This window comes from Bos indicus, chromosome 2 (genome assembly GCF_029378745.1).
Source record: "Bos indicus isolate NIAB-ARS_2022 breed Sahiwal x Tharparkar chromosome 2, NIAB-ARS_B.indTharparkar_mat_pri_1.0, whole genome shotgun sequence".
Classification (NCBI taxonomy): Eukaryota; Metazoa; Chordata; class Mammalia; order Artiodactyla; family Bovidae; genus Bos; species Bos indicus.
The window spans coordinates 30679621-30699736 of NC_091761.1; the positions used below are offsets into that span (position 1 = coordinate 30679621).

The 20116-nt window shown below is 35.7% G+C and overlaps 1 protein-coding gene and 1 pseudogene across 2 annotated transcripts in view; one reads left to right on the top strand and one right to left on the bottom strand.

Moving 5' to 3' along the window:
• Positions 1-20116, bottom strand: part of CSRNP3 (cysteine and serine rich nuclear protein 3) — a 205144-nt gene that overhangs the window by 104403 nt on the left and 80625 nt on the right. The window contains exon 1 of one of the 2 annotated variants that reach the window (XM_019971710.2): positions 1426-2479. The exons of the other annotated variant lie outside the window; for it this stretch is intronic. The gene's annotated coding sequence lies outside the window, so the exon portion shown is untranslated. Of the gene's footprint in view, positions 1-1425; positions 2480-20116 lie in introns of those variants that run through there. 2 annotated transcript variants of the gene reach the window in all.
• Positions 9318-10079, top strand: LOC109575227 (small ribosomal subunit protein eS4, X isoform-like; annotated as a pseudogene).

Consider the following 20116-nt stretch of genomic DNA (forward strand, 5'->3'; position numbering starts at 1 on the left):
CCCCAGCCCCCCTTGTCTATTAATGTATAAGTGTTTTTAACTCTTTGTTTTAGAGTCCTGCTTTCCCCTTCCCCACCAAAAAGAAGCTGTCAGCAGCGACTATGGTAACCAAGGAAACCCAAATAGTCAAATACTTCATTTAAATACATGTGGAAGGCCAATTTAAAATTTTCATTAACTCCTCTTGTTTTTGAAACATAGCTATTTTCCCCCCCTTGGAAGGCACAGTGCACGCATAATCAGGAACACAGGATATTTCTTTTTGTTGTGGTTTAAACAGCATCTTACAGGCATTGAGTACATGAAGTCACTGTGGTAATTCTATAAAATGTTAAATGCGCCCTAGTGCCTTAAGATCATCCTAAATGATGTCCGAGAAATTAATTGTAAAGAATTTAGGTCCCACGATGCCTTTAAAACAACACAGCAGTAAAAATGTGGAGCAAAGTTAAACTATGTGTTTTGATCTAAAGATTCATGCAGCAGTAACGCTTGTCTCTCTTTGGCAGAGATGTTCAGTGTTGTGCTATTATTTGCTAGAGTTATTTCTTCCCTTGTCTTCCTACACACAGCAGTCTCTCTATTTAAAACACAAACTCTCTTGCTCCTAAACCTAAGAAGTGATTATTTTCTAGGTACAGAAGGTCATGTATACATATTTTTATAAATACCCATGAAGGCACATATTCTTTTCTAAATGGTGAGTCAATGGAAGTATGCATCATCACATAATTAATCCATTCTTCTTTTTAAAATTAAGCTAATTTGTTTTCTCCTTTAATGAGTGAGTAATATTTAGGAAATAAAAGGTTTAATGCAATAAAGAAATATAACATGAAAAATAAAAGGCACACAACAGATTAATATAGATATATGCTATTTTATACTTAAATATAAAATGCATTGTTCTGGGAGATAGCAGTATTAACATTTCAAAATTTTCTTGGTTTTAAAATTTGTTATTTAAATAATTAACTATGTTAAATCTCTTGTAGTACACTGAAAGATATCAATAAATTTTGAATGCTATATCATCCAATTCATAAAACACAAACTATTGCAGTACAGAATTTTTTAATCCTGGAAAAATAAATGTGAAGATTTTTATTTGAGCTATTTGTTAGTATTCTGCCATATGTTATTTCTGCATTATAGAAGGTTAGAAATTACTGAATGATTTTTTTAACCCATAAATTTTTAAATAGGATAAATAACTTTTCAGTTTACTATAATCATATAAACATTTCTCTATCACATCTGACTACATCAGCCATTTAATTGAGTTGGGTCAATTCAAGTGCATCCTTCATATTACACACTGTAAATATCTTGCAAAGTTTTTAAGGCAAAATGCACATCAGCCCATCCTAATTTAAATCCAATCAAACACAAGGAAGTGTTGGAGTAATTTATAAAATCACTGACCTGTTCAAATAGCTGTAGTCTTAGTCCTTGCACTCTTTTTTCATTAGAATCCAAAATAAATTGATTAACATTTTCTAATGTGTGTCAGCATCACCGAAGGCACTGTTCTTCCTGGTTCAGCGGAATCTTCTGAAATTTGCCAGCCCTGTGTTTTATTGCTGGTACCGTATGCTTTATTGTTCAGCGACAAGAGCTTCACTCTGCACAAAGACTCATTACCTACTGCTTGCTGCACGGCATCAGCCTCACTGAGGCTGCCTATATGTGATCACATGGGAGTTTTGTCTGAGAAAGCCAGGCATGCCACTGACTTCACTGTGTCTATGGATATTTTTATCAGCTGAGGTCTGCTAGGAGGAAGGAATAACAGATTAGGGAGCTGCTCTAAGTCATTAATGCAGCACAACTTATGGAAATCCCTTCACAAGATTTTTTTATTATTATTATAGAAAACATTTGAGCAGGAATTCAAAAGAAGTTCACTAGATTTCATTTTAATAGGAGGCTGGAAAATAATTTAAGGAAGGGGAACTAAGGAAAAAGCTGTTTCCCACCTTTTGCTTTCTGAAAGTACTTTTGTACAAATGTTATTAAAGAACCTTACTGAACTGAATGATTTGACAGTATGTTTAACCTTTAGATTGCTGGTGTTTCTTTTTCTTGGTTGTTTTCTAAAGGATAAGTCACTGTTTCCCTCAAAATCGCCTCAATGAAAATCTCAGTCACTAATAGATACGACATATGAATAAAAAGAGATGTTCTAATTACTTTTGATAAAGTAGATGAGAGAGTGGGTGTCTTTTATTGATGTATATAAGTGAGGTAGATGATTAATTTATCTTCTCAAAAGATGACACATTCCTAGAAGAGCTGACTTAAAAGAACAATGAAGATTTCAATTTAAAGATCTAAAGGGCATGTGGTTCATATTAATTCTTAAAATCGCAGTAACTTATTTTAGACAGCTTACCTCAATAAAGCATATGGTTTACCTTATCTGATTTCAGTGTTAACAAGTAGTTTCAAAGCTGACTACTCAACATTTATAGTAAATTTTCTTCTATGTAAATATTGAATTAATACATGTACATATATACACATAGGTATAGTCAGATTATCTTTCCAAAGCATATTTTAAAATAATTACCTAAAATTATTTCTCAAAATTTGAAAATGGATAGTGGATTTCCAAATGAAAAAGCTATTTAATAATTGGAAGTTGATGAAAAAATAAACTTCTTATCTCTTTAATAATCTAAATTGAATTGGTAATTGAAAGCTTGTTTCTTGTTAATCTCAATGGAAATCTTAGGACAAATACATGCAATGTGCAACAAAGAGCACAGAAGTAAAAGTCAGAAACACCATACATAAATATCAGAAAATAAAATTTTCTGTACAGTTAGATATATGGAACATTTTAATAATGCCTGTAAGTAATATAGTAACCCTAAAAATAGTAAATCTATATACCTGTTTAAACTTTTCATTAATGAGAAGTTATTTTTTGGAAATAATTATAACTTAAAATTTTTTTGTGTCAGCTGAAATTTTAAAAAATAATTTAAAGCCAAAATAGGCATGTGTGGCTAAATAGCCAGTCTCTAAATATGATGATTTAACATCATTCTTTATAATATTTTTTGTAGTGTTAACATTGATTTAGAATGTTTCATGACTTAAATGTCTTTTCATGGATTTTTCTTAACCTTGAAAAAATATTCAGATATGTTTCAAATGCCACCATTTTAATGTATTTGTTCCAAAATGCTCATGTTCATTTTCCCCTGCAAACAAGAGATGCGCTAAAGCTAGAAAACCTTGGGGCATTAAAAGAAAAAGGAAAACAAGGGTTTCTGGCTTATAGTGTAATTCTGGGTTCTTAAAGATATGCATATTGTAGCTAATATCTTTGATGATGTCATCATGTTAATGTACAAGGAAATAAACAAAAGGCAGCCATTTTTCTGTTACTGCATCACTTCAAAAACAGTGAAATAAAATGGTCGCCAAATGGAAAAAAAGAATCAGCAGAAAACTAAGTTACTTTCAAATTTTGGGGAGAGGGAGGGGCAAAGGTTGTGAAGTTAAAAATAAAAATCTATATGTATGAATTTTGTATGAATGTATGTAAAGAAATAATTTATAATAAGAAAGAACTGTATAAATACAAGGGATATAGATATAGAAAGCAGTTTAAACAAATTATCAGTAAAATAATATCTCCAATGGAAAGACTATAGTCTGTAAACAATGTATTAAATGTAAAAGCTTATGAAATTCATTAATGTTGAAAAAGGTATTTAAAAATGGACAACAGAGTTGGAAAGATCTAGAAAAAACAAAATGATCATGAAACAGTAATAAGCTTCCCAGGTCTACTATTGTCTTAAATGACCTTGGTGAATTATTCTATCATCTTATGCCTTATTTGTCAAGTCTGCAAAATAGGAACAGAAAAATCTTTGGAAAACATATCATGGAAATAAATAGCAATATTTTTATACTTCAGTTCTCTAAGTAAGTTTTAACCAAGCATTGTCAACTAATATTAGTAAAGTAAGGAGAAACAATGTAAAATTCTAATGAATAGTTGAGAATTTTTAAATGCATTTTCCTAATAGCAGAGATTAACAGTTCTAGTAAGTAGATAGGACTTTCTGAAACAAGAGGTGATTTTTCCCTAATACCTGCAGAAAATAAACTAGAAATGAATTTAGTAAGTAATATGAATGAATCTCAAAATTGCCTCAGGATTAAAACAAATTACAAAATATACCCATCCTTGCAGTCAAAATTCTGTTACTTGGTCAGGGACATGACAAGAGAATTGCAGCAGAGTTTCTGATTCTCACACAATGAACAGCAATGCCTCTGCTTATATAACAGGTTCATCAGCCAAGAGTTCTTTACATTTGAAATTACCAGAGAAACACAAGATCACAGCTTAAAGAAGGAAATTCCATCCAAGATTAAAAGAAAATTTTAATTTGCTTTGTATATGAAAAGCTGTGAATTCAAAAAAGATATGTCAATTCTTATTATTGACTCTTACTAGCTTGACTTCTCTCTAATGACAAAGAGGCATAATAGAGTCATTTTGTTTGCCCCTTTTTTCTACAAAATAACTAAAGCTTGTCAGAAGTAATCCAGAATGTTTGCTATCCAATTCATTCAGTTACTTGGATATAGACACGCCAAGTGAATGGTCCCTTGAAAATTCTACTGCATGAAGAAAGATGAAGATTAACAGATACCATCACCTGCATTAACTAGAACCGTATTAATTGGCATGTACATACACACACACACACACTGGCATATACCAGTATGTCATGTTAGATGTACCCTTGATAAGGCTGGATTTTCAAGTTACCTTCACCCTTCTTTATAGTACATTCAAAGAAGTCAATAAGTTGGCCACGTCAATGTCAAAATCCAGGACTAACTCAATTCATTTCAACAAACATTTGAGAGTTTACTATGTACTAAGCTTGAGAGAGTTGCTAGGGATATAAAAATGAAAAATACACCATACCCAAGAAGATTATAATCTATCTAGCTAAAAAATAAAAGTTGCTCAGCAAGTTATGGGAGGAGTAGTACAGCAGAGATATGTTTTCTTAAGTTTGACTATTTTATTGACTTAACAGGTATTTTAAGTACAATGAATATAATTTCTTTTCAATATTGTTTCATAAAATCAGAAAATCATTTATCAAATATCATATTTAGATGTCTATACCTATATATATAACATGTAATAGCTACATATTCCTGCGGTATCCTTCTCATCAAAAGGTTGAATTTCATTTCCCTTGTCTTCATTCTAAGTTAGCCTTAATGATTTGCTTAACCAATAGAGGCTGCACAAGTGACGTTTTGGAGATTCCAAGGTTAGGTCCTAAGAAACTATAAAGCTTCCACTCCAGCTCTTGGAGTCTCTTGAGTCTTCCAGGAGCCTTGAGCTGCCATGTGAGAGGAATAACTACAGTAAGACTGTCACAAAGAAGCCAGATAGTAGCACTGTGATCAAATGATCTGAACTGAGCCCAGGATTCTGGCCATTCCTGATGCCTAACCCATAGGTAAAGCCATCGTGGACCCTCCAAATCTACCTATCCACCAAAGGTGTATCGTGAAGTTACCCTAGTTGTTACTATGGGGCAAGAATTGCTGAGCTGACTTTTTCTCAAATTCTTGTCCTAAATAATTCAAAAGATGTAATAAAATGGTTGCTGTTTTAGGCACTAAGTGTTGTGGTAGTTACTCAGATATTGGTATCTAGAACCTATTTACATGTGTGGGACAGAGACAACATAATAAACATAAAAGTACAAGAAAGGGCAATCATATATATATATATATATATATATATATATATATATATATATATATATATACATACACACACACACACAAATACATATATATATATACACATACATGTTTCCCAAGGAGTGCTAGTGGTAAAGAATCCATCTACAATGCAGGAGACTTAAGAGACAGGAGTTCAATCCCTGGGTTGGGAAGAGCCCCTAAAAGAGGGCATGACAACGCACTCCATTATTCTTGCATGGAGAATCCCATGGACAGAGGAGCCTGGTGGGCTACAGTCTATAGGGTTACAAAGAGTTGGACACGACTGAAGTGAATTAGCATGCAAACATTCAGTGAAATGGATGAATTTAATGGATTCATTAAAAGAAAATACAATTTGGGAGGGTGGAGAAAAAAGCAAAAAAAAAAAAGAGCGTGTCCAAGCCCATGAGGACTGAGTTATTTAAGACGATTGTATTGCAGGAATGGGATATCTGAACAGAGAAGAGATTGCTTCACTAGCCAGAAGAAAAGGGAATTCCCAGTAATGGTACTTTGGGAAAAACCCAGAAACAGGGGCAATAGCTTTACTATAAAAAGAGGAACTTTGAGGAAGTTTGGGTGGCAGGAGATTTAGGCATGTGCTGGGAGGCTAAAAGAGAAAAAAGGAAGTCTGGTGCCCCTGCTTGGAGTGTGATGAAGCTTGAAGTGCAGAGATTTTTGCAACATAGGAGACACTGGGAAGTGACCAAGGCATAGAAAAGGAGGTGTGGTTAAAGTGATGAATAAGGAAAGCAATGTAGGCAGGAGAGGAGCAAGGCTGCAGGCAGTCTTAGGAAGAGGAGATACGAAGAAATGATGAAACCCTGGCAACTGAGGAATGGAGAGAAAGGAATTCATCATAAAGAAAGAAGGAATTTTAAATTGGTTGGATCAGCCAAGCTCTCTGATTTATTGCATTAAATTCAACAGTTCTGTGATTTAGTTACAAATTATATATGACCAGTAAAGAGCATCTAACGAGCTTTGTTAGACAGATTTAGTAATTTCATGGGTAGTTTGATTTGTATTGGCCTCAGTTTGTCCACTTTCAAATATTGTGAAAATTGGTTTACATCAGATTTTGTTAACATTGTGTTTGGGAGCTTACAAAAGACTATAAAACAACAGGATCTTCCTTAAATAGATAGAGTACATAGAGGAGACCACTTATGTTTCTTTCTGCTATTTGATTCCTAACTTGGGAAAATAAAAATATGTCTTAATTCTACAAAGATTAAAAAGGTAGATACTTTTGGATAATTCAGACTAAGACAAAATATGCCCCTCCACACCCCAGGAAACTACACACCATCACCTATCAAAATATACAAGTCTACTAGAGCTATATTTTTCTGATTCTTCTATTTGGATACTAGACTACCAAAGTAGCAGATGTTAGGTTAAGCAGCCAGTGAACAGTCATGCAGAATGATGCAGGTTAAATGGTAGGTATTGCTATAATTGCTCTGCTGCATATACAATATGTACATAAATCATCTGAACATGGCTGCAAAGAAGTCTTTATGCAAAGTGACCCAGAGAAGAAAGTATCCAGGTTTCCCCCTACCCTTCATTTTCTTTATCAGCACAAAGGCATAGAAAACAGCATTTATCCAGAGAAAAGAGTAAATGAAGCAAATATCCTCTCTGAGAACACAAAGGATACATTTATTTCTTAGTGACCACCAACTTTGATTATAAAGATTTCTTTTTATGCTGAATTAGATGTCCAACATGGGACCAAAAATATGGAACTGGGCAGGTAAGAAAAGAAAAAGAAAAAAATAATAATTTAATAGGACCAGTGGCTTTTCCATATCAATGGGAAGGTTATATCATAACTGGAAGAACTATCAGTGGTAAAGAATCTGCCTGCCAATACAAGGAGACACAGGACATGGGGGTTCAATCCCTGGGTCAGAAAGATCCCCCGGAGAAGGAAATGGCAACCCGCTCCGGTATTCTTGCCTGGGAAATCCCATGGACAGAGGAGCCTGGCAGACTACAGTCTGTAGGGTCTCAAAGTCAGACATGACCAAGTGACTAAGCATGCACACAAAAGAGCTGTGACACTGCTTTGGGGTTCAAGACACAGGAAGGAGTTTCTTATATTTTATTTCACTAACACAAGTCTATAGGTACTTGACTAGATTGAATCTACTCTGATTTATATGAAAGAAAGAAGAAAGAAAGTGAAGTCGCTCAGTTGTGCCTCTTTGCAACCCCATGGACAGTAGCCTGCACGAAGCTCCTCTGTCCAAGGGATTTTCAAGGCAAGAGTACTGGAGTGGGTTACCATTTCCTTCTCCAGGGAATCTTCCCAACCCAGGGATTGAACTCATGTCTCTTGCATTATAGACAGACAATTTACTGTCTGAACCACCAGGGAAGTCCCTGATTTATATGAGACACACAGAAATAGTTTTAGCATATTATTTACCTGAGTTCATTCATTCATTCACATATTCATTTTCCATTCACTGATTACTATATGCTCAGAATCTGATTCAGTGCTCTGACAGGTTAAAGAGATGAATAAGTCACAAGCAGCAAGCTAAGTGGTTTTCCATCTAGAGGGAGGGACCTATATAAAGAAATAGATACGACATAATGGGATATATCCTCTAATTGAAAAATGTATAAGAACATAAAGACAGGAGTGAATAAGCTATATAAAAATAGCTAATAGTTATCAAGTACTTAACTAAGACTGAAGTGTTTTATTTTACACATATAAACTGACTCTTATAACAACTGCAACAAGCCTATGAGGTAAGTTACTTTTACCATCTCCATTTCATTGATGAGAAAACTAAGGAATAGGCTAGTTAAGTGACTTGTTAAGTGACTTGTCAGTTAAGTGACTGACAGTCAGTATCCAAACCCAGATAGTATAACTTTAATGCAGTGTGTCTCTACTGCTATCATGTTACTTGAGATAGTCACAAGTGGGCTTCATAGAAGAGGTGATATGGAAGATGAATCTTAAGGGATGAGTAAGAGTTCTGTGGAAAAGGAGAAGAGTATTCTGGGCAGAAGAGCTAAAATATATACAGAGTCTGAGGCATGACTAATGTATATATGGAAGAAATTAAAAACTTTACTGTGAAAATGGTAAGTTTATTTGATCTTGATATGGGGTTGTGCATTTGTAATGCTGGCTTATTTGGAATTCAACTAAGAATCAGTTTGTACTCCTAGGGGATGTAAAAATTGCTCGACTACATCTATGTTTTGTTATTAGATGACTCAGAAGAATGAATTGGAGAGAGGGTCTGGAAAAAAAGGACACCAAATGAGACAGTTGAAATACCCAATAGGAAAAGGTTACAAAGCTATGAATGAAGGCTGTAGCAGCCCTAGTTATGGAAAGGAAAGATACTAAGGAAGTAAGTCAGCAGATACTTAGGTGGGAATGAGGGGGAACCCTGAATCCAGGATTTTTTATTTGGGGCACAGCATGGATGATGATATCAGTAACCAATGTTAGAAATACAGAGGAAATCTTTTCATGCCTAGGGCAGCCATGACTTGTGGTGAAACGTGTAGCAGCTCCAGAGCATGGCATGCTGGATATACTGACTGGTGTGTTTGCTCCTTATTCAGCTACCAGTCCCCATAAGCTGAGGGAATGTTTCCCCCAAGTTATTTTCCTAAGGAACAGGCTTAAGTATGCCCCAACAAAGGATGAAGTAGAGAAGATCTGCATACAGAATTTCGTTAAGATTGATGGCAAGGTCCACATTGATAACAACCTACCCTGCTGATTTTATGGATGTCATCAGCATTGACAAGACTGGAGAGAATTTTCCTCTGATCTATGACATCAGGGACTGCTTTGCTCTTCATCATATTACACCTGAGGAGGCCAAGTATCAGTTGTAGAAAGTAAGACAGATCTTCATGGGCACAAAAGGAATCCCTCATCTGGTGATCCATGATGCTCACACTATCTGTACCCTGAATTCCTCATCAAGGTAAATGACATCATTCAAATTGATTTGAAGACTGCAAATATTACTGATTTCATCAAATTTAACACTGGCAACCTGTGGAGGTACCAACTTGGGAAGAGTTGCTATGATCACCGACAGGGAGAGACATCATGGTTCTTTTGATGTAGCTCATGTAAAAGATGCTAATGGCAACAGCTTTGCCATCCAGCTCTCCAACAATTTTGTTATTGGCACAGGCAACAGAACATGGATCTCTCATCCTCGTGAAAGGGTATCTGCCTCAGCATTCCTGAGGAGAGAAACAAGAGATTGGCAGCCAAACAGAGCAGTGTATAAAATGATCTCTAGGTGACATGACTCTCAAAGTCTTTGTACTTAATTAAAGATATGGAGCCAGTCAGTGGTAAACACTGAATGCCTAAAATGCACCCAGAAAAAGTACAGGCCCTAAGAACACAAGGATTCCATTCTGAGTGTTCAGTGCCTGGCAGAGGAGTTCACAGACAAAATCAATTACCCAGATATACATTTCTCTCCATTCTCTCAGTGGCCTGATTAAAGGTAAAGAAAGCACAATCAACTTCACAATCAAACTTCAAATCTGGAATAGCATTAATTGAACTTAACTGTGATACTCATATAAGGAAACTATATAAAAGTGTTCTATGCAGACTAAGATCATGGTCCAGATCACAAAATCTACCTCAATGCTTTATATTAATCATACAACATGAAGACATACAAAAAATAAATTAGATTTCTCCTTTAGGCAGGTGTTTTAATGAGCTTAATCCCGAGGCTTGCTATTAATGCTAGTGACTGACTTCTTTGAAATGAGGAATGCGTTTTCTTTCCTATTCATATAGTCAGCTTCCTGTTTAGTATTCATTATTCATATCTATTTTTATCAAAGAGCACTATTACATGAAACCATGATCCAAGCATGTTTGGCTCTAATTTTTAACTCTCCAGGGAAGGAAATTATACACCCTTATTGTACTGGTATATAATTGACTTTCTTGGTGGCTCAGACAGTAAAGAATCTGCCTACAATGCAGGAGACCTGGGTTCAATCCCTGGGTTGGGAAGATCCTCTGGAGAAGGGAATGGCATCTCACTCCAGTATTCTTGCCTGGAGAATTCCATGGACAAAGAAGCCTGACGGGTCCATGGGGTCGCCAAGAGTTGGACACGACTGAGAGACTAAAACACACACACACACACACACACACACAATTGTGATATACACATGTGATCAGAGTATATATGTGTTCCTTTGTATTAGACAGTGGTGTTATTTAATTCGGGTTATCAGGCTAAAGCACTTTTCACACCTATCTTAATTTGGAACATCAACATGCCATTGAAGAAAAGCCATCAGTCTTGCAAATAAATAGTAAAAAAGACTTTTGATCACAGTCTCATTTAAACTGTCTAGATATTCTAAGAATTTCTTACCTTGGATTAAGAATAGAAAGAACTGTAAATACATTTTATCTGAATACTGTGACTCCTGAGGGATTCCTGGGTGACTCCTGATAACTTTAGCTGACAACCAGGGATACCACAGCTATTGCTACTCTTTTGAAGCTAAAGCAAGATTTTAATCTTTGCCTCTTTAATTGCTGATAGTTATCTACGTGTATGCTGTCACTTCAGTCGTATTTAACTCTTTGCAACCCTTAGACGGTAGCCTGCCAGGCTCCTCTGTTCATGGGCTTCTCCAGGCAAAACTACTGGAGTGAGTTACCATGCCCACCTCCAGGGTATCTTCCTGACCCAGGGATCGAACCTGCATCAGCTGCATTGGCAGGCAGATTCTTCACACCAGAGCCACCTGGGAAGCCTGGTAGTGATTGACCGTTGTTGCTGCTGTTACTCAGTCACAAAGTCATGTCCTACTTTTGGCAACCCTTAGGACAGTAGCCCATCAGGTTCCTCTGTCTATGAGATTTCCCAGGCAAAAATACTGGAGTGGGTTGCCATTTCCTTCTCCAGGGGATCTTCCTAGACCAGGGATTGAACCTGCATCTCCTGCAGTGGCAAGCGGATTCTTTACCACTGAGTCACCTATGTGGGAAGCCCATATTTATCTGTGAAACACGGGAATTATGATGAGTGAGACAAAATTGGGCATTATATTGCTACCATTTCCCAGCCATGCACAGTGAGGTGACTTTAATGTGGTCTACTGATGCTTATTACATTGTGTCTGTACAGTATCACTTTGACCAGGAAGCCTATGACTACATTATTTCACTTCCCCTTTATTTATTTATTTTTTCCCTTTGCTTTAATTTACTATATATTATAGCCACCCTGAAACCAGGTGGAAGCAATAAATTTAAGACTGAATAAACTACAAGTATTACATTATTACTTATTACATATATGTAATTAATATTAATACTTATTACGTATTACATATTTATCAATGTCATAGAATGTCATATAGCCATTAAAGTCAGCATTATGACTATATAAAAATATAAATGTTTAAAAGATAATAACTAGTGAAGAAATTTACCAGAAATATAAACAAACATGATTACAACTAAAATGTATAAAGAAGACTGGTGAGGAATTAAAGGAATTTAGGGATTATGTACGAGTTTAAAACAATATACACATTGCAAGTTCAGTGTTTTAAGCATAGGATAGTTAGAAAAGTAGAATCAAAATCATAAAAAATAGTTATCTCTTGGACATCAAGTAATAAGTGATTTTGATTTTTGACTTTGGCTTTTTCTAAATTTTATAAGTGTTCTGTTGCCTGTTACTGATACAATGAAAAATTAATGATATTATCATTTTTATATTAAAATTAATTATGTTAAATTAATTTAATTGTAGAAAAAGAATTTAAAATTAAGGCTATTGTTCAAACAATTTTAACTGCTGTGATTTTAAGCCTTCAGATATCAAGGAAATTGAACTCTGCCTCCACACTCCACCCTTGGGCTAGATTTGACACAATGCATCTGGTCTACCAGGTTTTTCAAAGATGTGACTTTTTTTCATTGATGAACAGATTCCTTTTCAACATTTTCTTCAAGCAACTACACACTGTGTGTGCTGTTTTTCGTGGCTCACCTTTGAGGTACTGCAAGAATGGTCACGTGTCCACTCCCAGGCCTTCTCTCAGGGGCAGTGAACCAGAATGGGTGACTAGAGGTGGCACAAGAAGTCTCAGTTCTGAATGAGCTGCTGAGCCTTACATTATGATACATTATTTTACTTGCCTGGAGGAGATGATTGTTGTTTCACATGCAGAAGAAGGTAAGGGCCCTAGAGTAAGAGATACATGTTTAAATTGGAAGAAGATGTTGGGATGAAAAATAAAAAATCTATAGCTGGGCATTATGTAGTTCTAGTTGAAACTCAACAGCAGAAAAATTGGAAAGCCTGGGGTAAAAGCATCTAATTGGGAAAATATTAATGTATTCATACAAAATATTCCTTATGCATGAGAGTTCTGGAAAACAAATGCCCAGCCATTTAACTCTGGCTTTCTTGCTATCCCAGAGAGACATGATGCTAGAACTTATGAACCTAATATCCCATCATCAGTTTTGTTACAGTTAATCATATACTGGAAAAGTATAACATACTTGGGGAGTTTCCCAGGCAACAATTTGAGGGGTGACTTTTAATCTGCAGTGACCCATAAATCTTTGGAGATAAATAGGAGACTCTGGAATAGAAGCCCATCCTCGGTCCACAGGCCAGTATTAACTGAGAGATGGTTCTCTGGCTCCTTATTCTCTCTTCTTTCCTTCATCAATCAACTCTTGCTCACCCTTTAAGACTTAGCTCAAAATTGCCTTCCCTTTAAAACCTATCTCCATATCCCTTGCGCACAGAAAGAAAAGGCCATTCCTTTCTCTCTCTTTCACATGTCTTCACTTATTACTCTACTATCCACCTTACAATATCATACTGTAGTAATGTGTTTGCATTTCTAGAAAGATAACAATAAAGTGGGATCTCAAAGATAAAGGCTCCACATTATTCACATTTATATCTTTAGTGCCTCCCACAAGACTTTCACGCTGGGGGATGCTCAATGCTGTTGAACAAGTTGTTGCAAAAGTGTTTTTAGAATATAGACATAAAATGTACATAAGATTTTAGATAGCTGTCTTTAGAATATTTGATAACACTGGTAACACACAGGTTGCTATTCAGAGGACAGAATTATTGTTTAATACCAGCTTCCAGTTTGTGTTTTCTGAGCTTGTCTCAATAGAAAACAGATGAAAAGCTGGAAAGATTGTGCACACTTCCTCCTCTCACCCATCACAACAGGGTTATGAGAATTGGATCGGACAGGATATCTTGCAATTTCTCTCTTCTAGTAGCTGTTCCACAGCTGATAACACATTTTCAGCCTTGTTAAAAATTTCTCCAATGGATAAAACTTCTTGGGCCTTTTCCTCAAGTACCAATCATCATTACTATCCCCTTTGCCAACAATTTTTCTCCCTTCCCTCCTTTTCTTCTAAATACAGAAGAGATATGCTTCAACTGTTGCTATGTCCAAGAGCGGGGCCTGTGATTTTGCTTGTACTTGTTTGCCTAATGTGATCTCTTTGAAGTCAGAGGTCAGTTTCTTTCAGAGTACGGACACTTGCACATCAAGAGGTATTCAGGCTTTGCTAATGGGCCTTAACAAACATGTCACATTTCAGCTCAACACGTCTGCCAATATGTAAGCCATTTCAAGAACACTTTTTCTGTCAACAGAAGCTTTCTGTCAATTCATGACATGTGTTAAATGAAAGTATGTTAGATAGACTAAAATGTCCACACAGTAATAGTACATACAGAAGAGCTTTGTATTTATATTCGTTCAGCATTAAGTTCACAAGACTCTAACGGTCATTAACATAAGAAATGCTTATTGAGACTTTGATTGATGATGAGAACCCCCTCCCCCATCAAACCTACAGCAGATGGGCCAGAAGGAAAAAGGGTTTACAAAGTAGAAATTTCTTACTCCGTTTTTGTTTATTGCAACTGTCTATTCTTTCCTCTTAAGGCAAGGGACATACTGTGCTGTAAAAAACAGTGAGATTTCAGTTTAGTTGTAGAGAATTTCATAGGACCAAAGAGATTATAAGGTGACCTGTATTGCAACAATTTTGTAAACGTTGCTGCTAAATTTATAGAAAAAATTACAATTTTATAATATTTGCAGAGAGAATAAAACCCAAAAGGTTTCAGTGAATATATTGCCAAAATTGAAATGACTTTTTACTGAATATCAAGAGCACAGAATAAACAGAAATATCATTATTAAATTGGAAAAGTAAGAAATCATTCTTGGAGAGAAAGAAAAAATATTTCAACCATTCTCCCTTTCTGAGTCCAATTTCATATGGCCTTTTGAGGGGGTTGTGCTGGGTAACTTGAATTTATTCAACCTTTTGATGGACTTGAATTTTCTCCTGAGATGTTTTAAACATTTCTTTCATCCTCAAGTAGCCATGCAAGAAAGAAGCACCACTTGTAACTTTATCCCATTTTACTGATGGGAAAAGTAAGACATAAATATTTCAAGGGACCATTTTCTTAGTTTAGACTAATGCTCTTTTCAGTTAAGCACTCTGGCTTTTTATTATTTAACTACAGAAATGTATTTGACAAGCAACAGTCCTTAGTAACTAATATAAGGAATTAAAGTCTTTCTTTTTATATGTTAGATAAATGGATAGTATTTAAAGGGATGCTTCCTGTTCCTAAATGCACTATATGAAAGTGGACAGCTAGAGCCAAATATAAAAATAATAGCATTTTTTGCTTCTCAAAAGTTTAAGCTTCAGTGAGCCAAATCATATCATAGACACCAGTGAAACAGTTTAGAGATTGAAGACAAATCACGAATGGAGTAGATCTGCAAGCCAAGCACATAACGGGAAAATGTCTGGTTTGCCATACGGACCTGAATTTCATATCTGATAAGTAGTTAGCCAAATTATACACAGACATTTTGAGCTTTGCTTTTAGATAGGACTTTATCACCTGATTACTGTATTGCTTTTCTTCTTGTCAAAAACAGAGTGATTTGAATAACTCAAGCTCAACTAGGGAGCCAGGCTTCTGGTTGTTTGGGTGGATACTGTCACTGGAGATGGAAGGTTGTGGGGCATGAATGGAATCATTTGGTGAGAACCACATGGCTTTAGGTTAGATAGAAAAGACAGTATGGAGCCTGGGTTGGCTATGGAATAACTTGATAGATGAAGATGCAGGAAAAGAGATGGGCACATAAGGATTATTCACACGTGTTACAAAAACTATGTTTGAAGTAAGTGCTAAAAAAGGGTCAAACTACCTTATTCTCTTATTTCAGAGACCTGTACCTTGGGGCATTTTCAAAAAATCTTTATAGAAGTCACTAAGCAACTTCTTCCATCCCTAGGAATATAGGTTTAATATTTTAAATTGATATTCATATTAAAAATGAATTTTTAGGGATGAAGTCCATTGATCCCATCATTTAACAAGGAAGAAATTTCCAGATAATAGTCTTTGAGCTCTCTAAGACAAGAAATAGGACTTAACTATAACTTAATATATAACCTTTTGTTCCTGGAACAGGATGAATTAAAAATGATATTGGTTTTGAAAAGTATCACAGAGCGTAATTCCATAATATGGGATAAATAGGAGACTAGAAAGATGACTTAAAATGCAAATGTAATATTTTCTGATTTGTTCTTATAGATCTCTTAACTTAGCTGTATTCCCTTAAATTCTAACATGTCAAAGCTAAATGGTGACCATAGAACCTGATTTTGTTCATTAGTACAACTATTAATCCTATTATACATTCCTTTTCTTTACTTGTGAATAACTGGGACTCCTTCCAAAGAATAGTCCGCTAATAAGTTATGTTTCATTCATTTTTTAAAAAAAAATCTCAGCTTCCCAACATTTATCTTAGTTTAATGCATTTAAGTGTTGTTCAGTTAGAAAGCCTAAAATAAGATACTTAATAAAAAGCATGTTCACTTGACAATCATATCCTATTTCTCTTAGTCTTTATCTATGCTGAGTTTGATACCATTTAAAACAAGTGCTCTTAAAAGTGCACCTCTATCAGTAGAGATCAACAGTTAACAGAATATTTTTATTGCTGTTTCTGTCACCTTTATGCACTGTTTTGTTTTGGGTTTTTTTTTTCTGGTACCAGAGTGATTTTTTGAGGAAAATGGCAAAGAACCAAAAATTGGTATTTTTTGAAAACTGATGTAGTTGGAAATACAAAATGAAAATTCCCATATTTGTAATCTCATATCCCAAATTAATTGATTAATATGCAAGAGGTTTTGATTTTTTTCTTTAGATATGCCCTCTCTTGCTCTGCCTCCCACACCCAAAGCTTCTGATATATCATTTTACTGTACGTTTGTCCTTTACTTTAGATCTAAAGTGTCTAGTTTAGAGGCAGCAGCCTATGAGTGTGAAAATGTGCCTAGTTACTATTGTGGTGCATGTATAGATATGTTTCTTTGTCATTGGGCACTATAATGCTATCATTAGTAATTCAGAGTATTATTTTCAACAATCTATGCCTTACTAGATGATTAATAATTAGGATGATCATGCCAAGAAAAGTATCATCATATATTGCCACATGTATAGCTCCCTTTGGAGATGGAAAACATTTATTGGGGGGCTAAAGAAGATTAGATCACTGAGTGCTTGCAAAATCAATCTTCACATTCACAATGGATTAATAGTTAAAGTCACTAACACTTCCACATACATGCTGTCACTTTTTAAAAATGTTGGTTCTTACTTATATTTGCTTATTAATTTGTTGTCTTGTAATTGACATGCAATATTGTGTAAGTTTAAAGTGTACAACATGATGGTTGGATATATTTATATATTGCCATATGATTACCACTGTCTTGCTGTTACTTTTTAAGTAAACAAGAGAGAGCTGATTGGGGTGAGTTTATGTATATTTATGTAAATATCCTTGTATGTGTATGTGTGTAAGTATATTTAAGTCACGATAAACATAAACCTTAAGCTAATCACTGTTCTTATGATTTCAGATGACTCTTCATTAGCAATTACAAATTTAATTTGTATGGGCCAGCAGTGTATTCGTATGAAGCAGGAGAAACTGTGACAGTGGCAGTGAATGAGTAGTATATACCCAAAGGTGTTAGAATTCAAACTCTTAAAACCTAACATGCTGGCTAAATAAAATAACTAAAGAGCTGCCATATATTCTACTTGATAATAATTTTCCCCCTTAACTTTTCAACTTTCCTATGGTTTCTATTTTCCTCTTACATTGTAGTAGCTTTGTAAAAATCTGTGTTAACACCTGATATTTGTATAGTATTTATTTTTAAAACCCTTTAGAGATATACAATACTATTCAGGCTGAAAGAAAAGGGAAAACAGGCCAATTTTAATAAGAACATTAACTCTCTTTGACTACATTGACTCCATTTAGTGAACTGGAAATGAACTGAATAAGAAGCCAGCTTCCATTATCTTTACACCTCTAAACATAACATCAAACTTTAATAAATGTGGGCTCAGATAGTAAGAGAATTAAATGCAAGGCCCTAAGGGCAGAGGTTTCTAGGAATGTGCTTATAATAGAGTTTCACCTGGGATTCAATTAAATATTTAGTGAGAGTGGCTGAAAGAAAGGTAGTGTGCTGAAACCTGTGTGGGAGACAGAGATGAATACGACACAGTTTTTGTCCTCTAGAATGTCATGATCAATGGCAGCTAACACATTTCACCTCAAGTGTGGGGTGTATGTGGTGGTGAGGGGAGCTCCCTTCCCTTTCTCCTCCAGCCCCTACAAAACTGTTTATATTTGTACAATCCTATCACGCTTTCCCTGTTTCGTAGGACGAAGCATCTTTTCCTTTTCTTGTCCAATACCTCTGCATGTGCCCTTGATCCCATGTCCTCCCTCTCTCTTCTTAGGAATTGTGCTATAAATCAGTGGTCAACAAGTTTTTTCTGTAATAGTGCAGATAATAAATATTTTAGGCTTTTTCAAGACATGTGGTCTTTGTTGCAACTCTTCAGCCCTGTTGTTGCAATGCTAATGCTGCTATAGACAGTATGTAGATAAATCAATGGGTCTGTGTTTCAATACAATTTTACATATGGACACGGAAATTTGAAATTTTTATGAGTCATGAAATGTTATTTTTCTTTTTTCCAATTATTAAAAAATGTTAGAACATTCTATGAGCAAATACAATAAGTAGCAGGTCAAACTTGACTCTCAACCAGTTTGCTGACCTCTGCTATGAATAATGGCCATTCTTCCATATCGTCAACCATTCCTTTTCTACTTTCTTCCTTTTAGCCTATAATCACACTAAGGAGAATATAAAAAATATTTAGCAATGACTCTGGATACTGACTGATGACTCTAGATTCTGACCAATCAGAATAGGGAAATCTGCCTCTCATATATCTAATAGGAGCCATAAGCAACTAGTGAATAATTCTGATGTGTTTAGGACAAATACCAACCCAGAACACACCTTATTTCATTTGAAAAATGAAACAAAGCACATTTTGCACTGCCATCTTAATATTGGTCTACTCTCTTTATACTCAATATTTTTGAAAATTATTGTAATTTATCATCTCTCATCTATTCTTCAATAAGACATCTGTTTCCATCATTCCTTTAAAACTGGCTTTTTCAAAAGAAACTTTCTCTTTTTAATTTTTCAGCCCTTTTTATGTGTTCAGTTTATGTCACTTGCATTAAATCACCCTGCTGCTGCTGCTGCTACGTCGCTTCAGTCGTATCCAACTCTGTGCGACCTCATAGATGGCAGCCACCAGGCTCCCCTGTCCCTGGGATTCTCCAGGCAAGAACACTGGAGTGGGTTGCCATTTCCTTCTCCAATGCATGAAAGTGAAAAGTGAAAGTGAAGTCGCTCAGTCGTGTCCGACTCTTCATGACCCCATGGACTGCAGCCTACCAGGCTCCTCCACCCATGGGATTTTCCAGGCAAGAGTACTGGTAAATTCCCCTACGCATTTTCTACTTTTCCAACTTCTGATTCTTGGTTGCCATGGCAGATTCCTCTTTATCCAGCCCTCTTTTCTGCAACCATTCCCACCTGTTATTCCCCAGCATTCTCCACCCACTTCTCCCTGTTCCCTGTTCTTGCCTTGGCAGTCTGATCCACTCTTCAGTTCAGTTCAGTCGCTCAGTTGTGTCCAGCTCTTTGCGACCCCATGAATCGCAGCACGCCAGGCCTCCCTGTCCATCACCAACTCCCGGAGTTCACTCAGACTCACATCCATTGAGTCAGTGATGCCATCCAGCTATCTCATCCTCTGTCGTCCCCTTCTCCTCC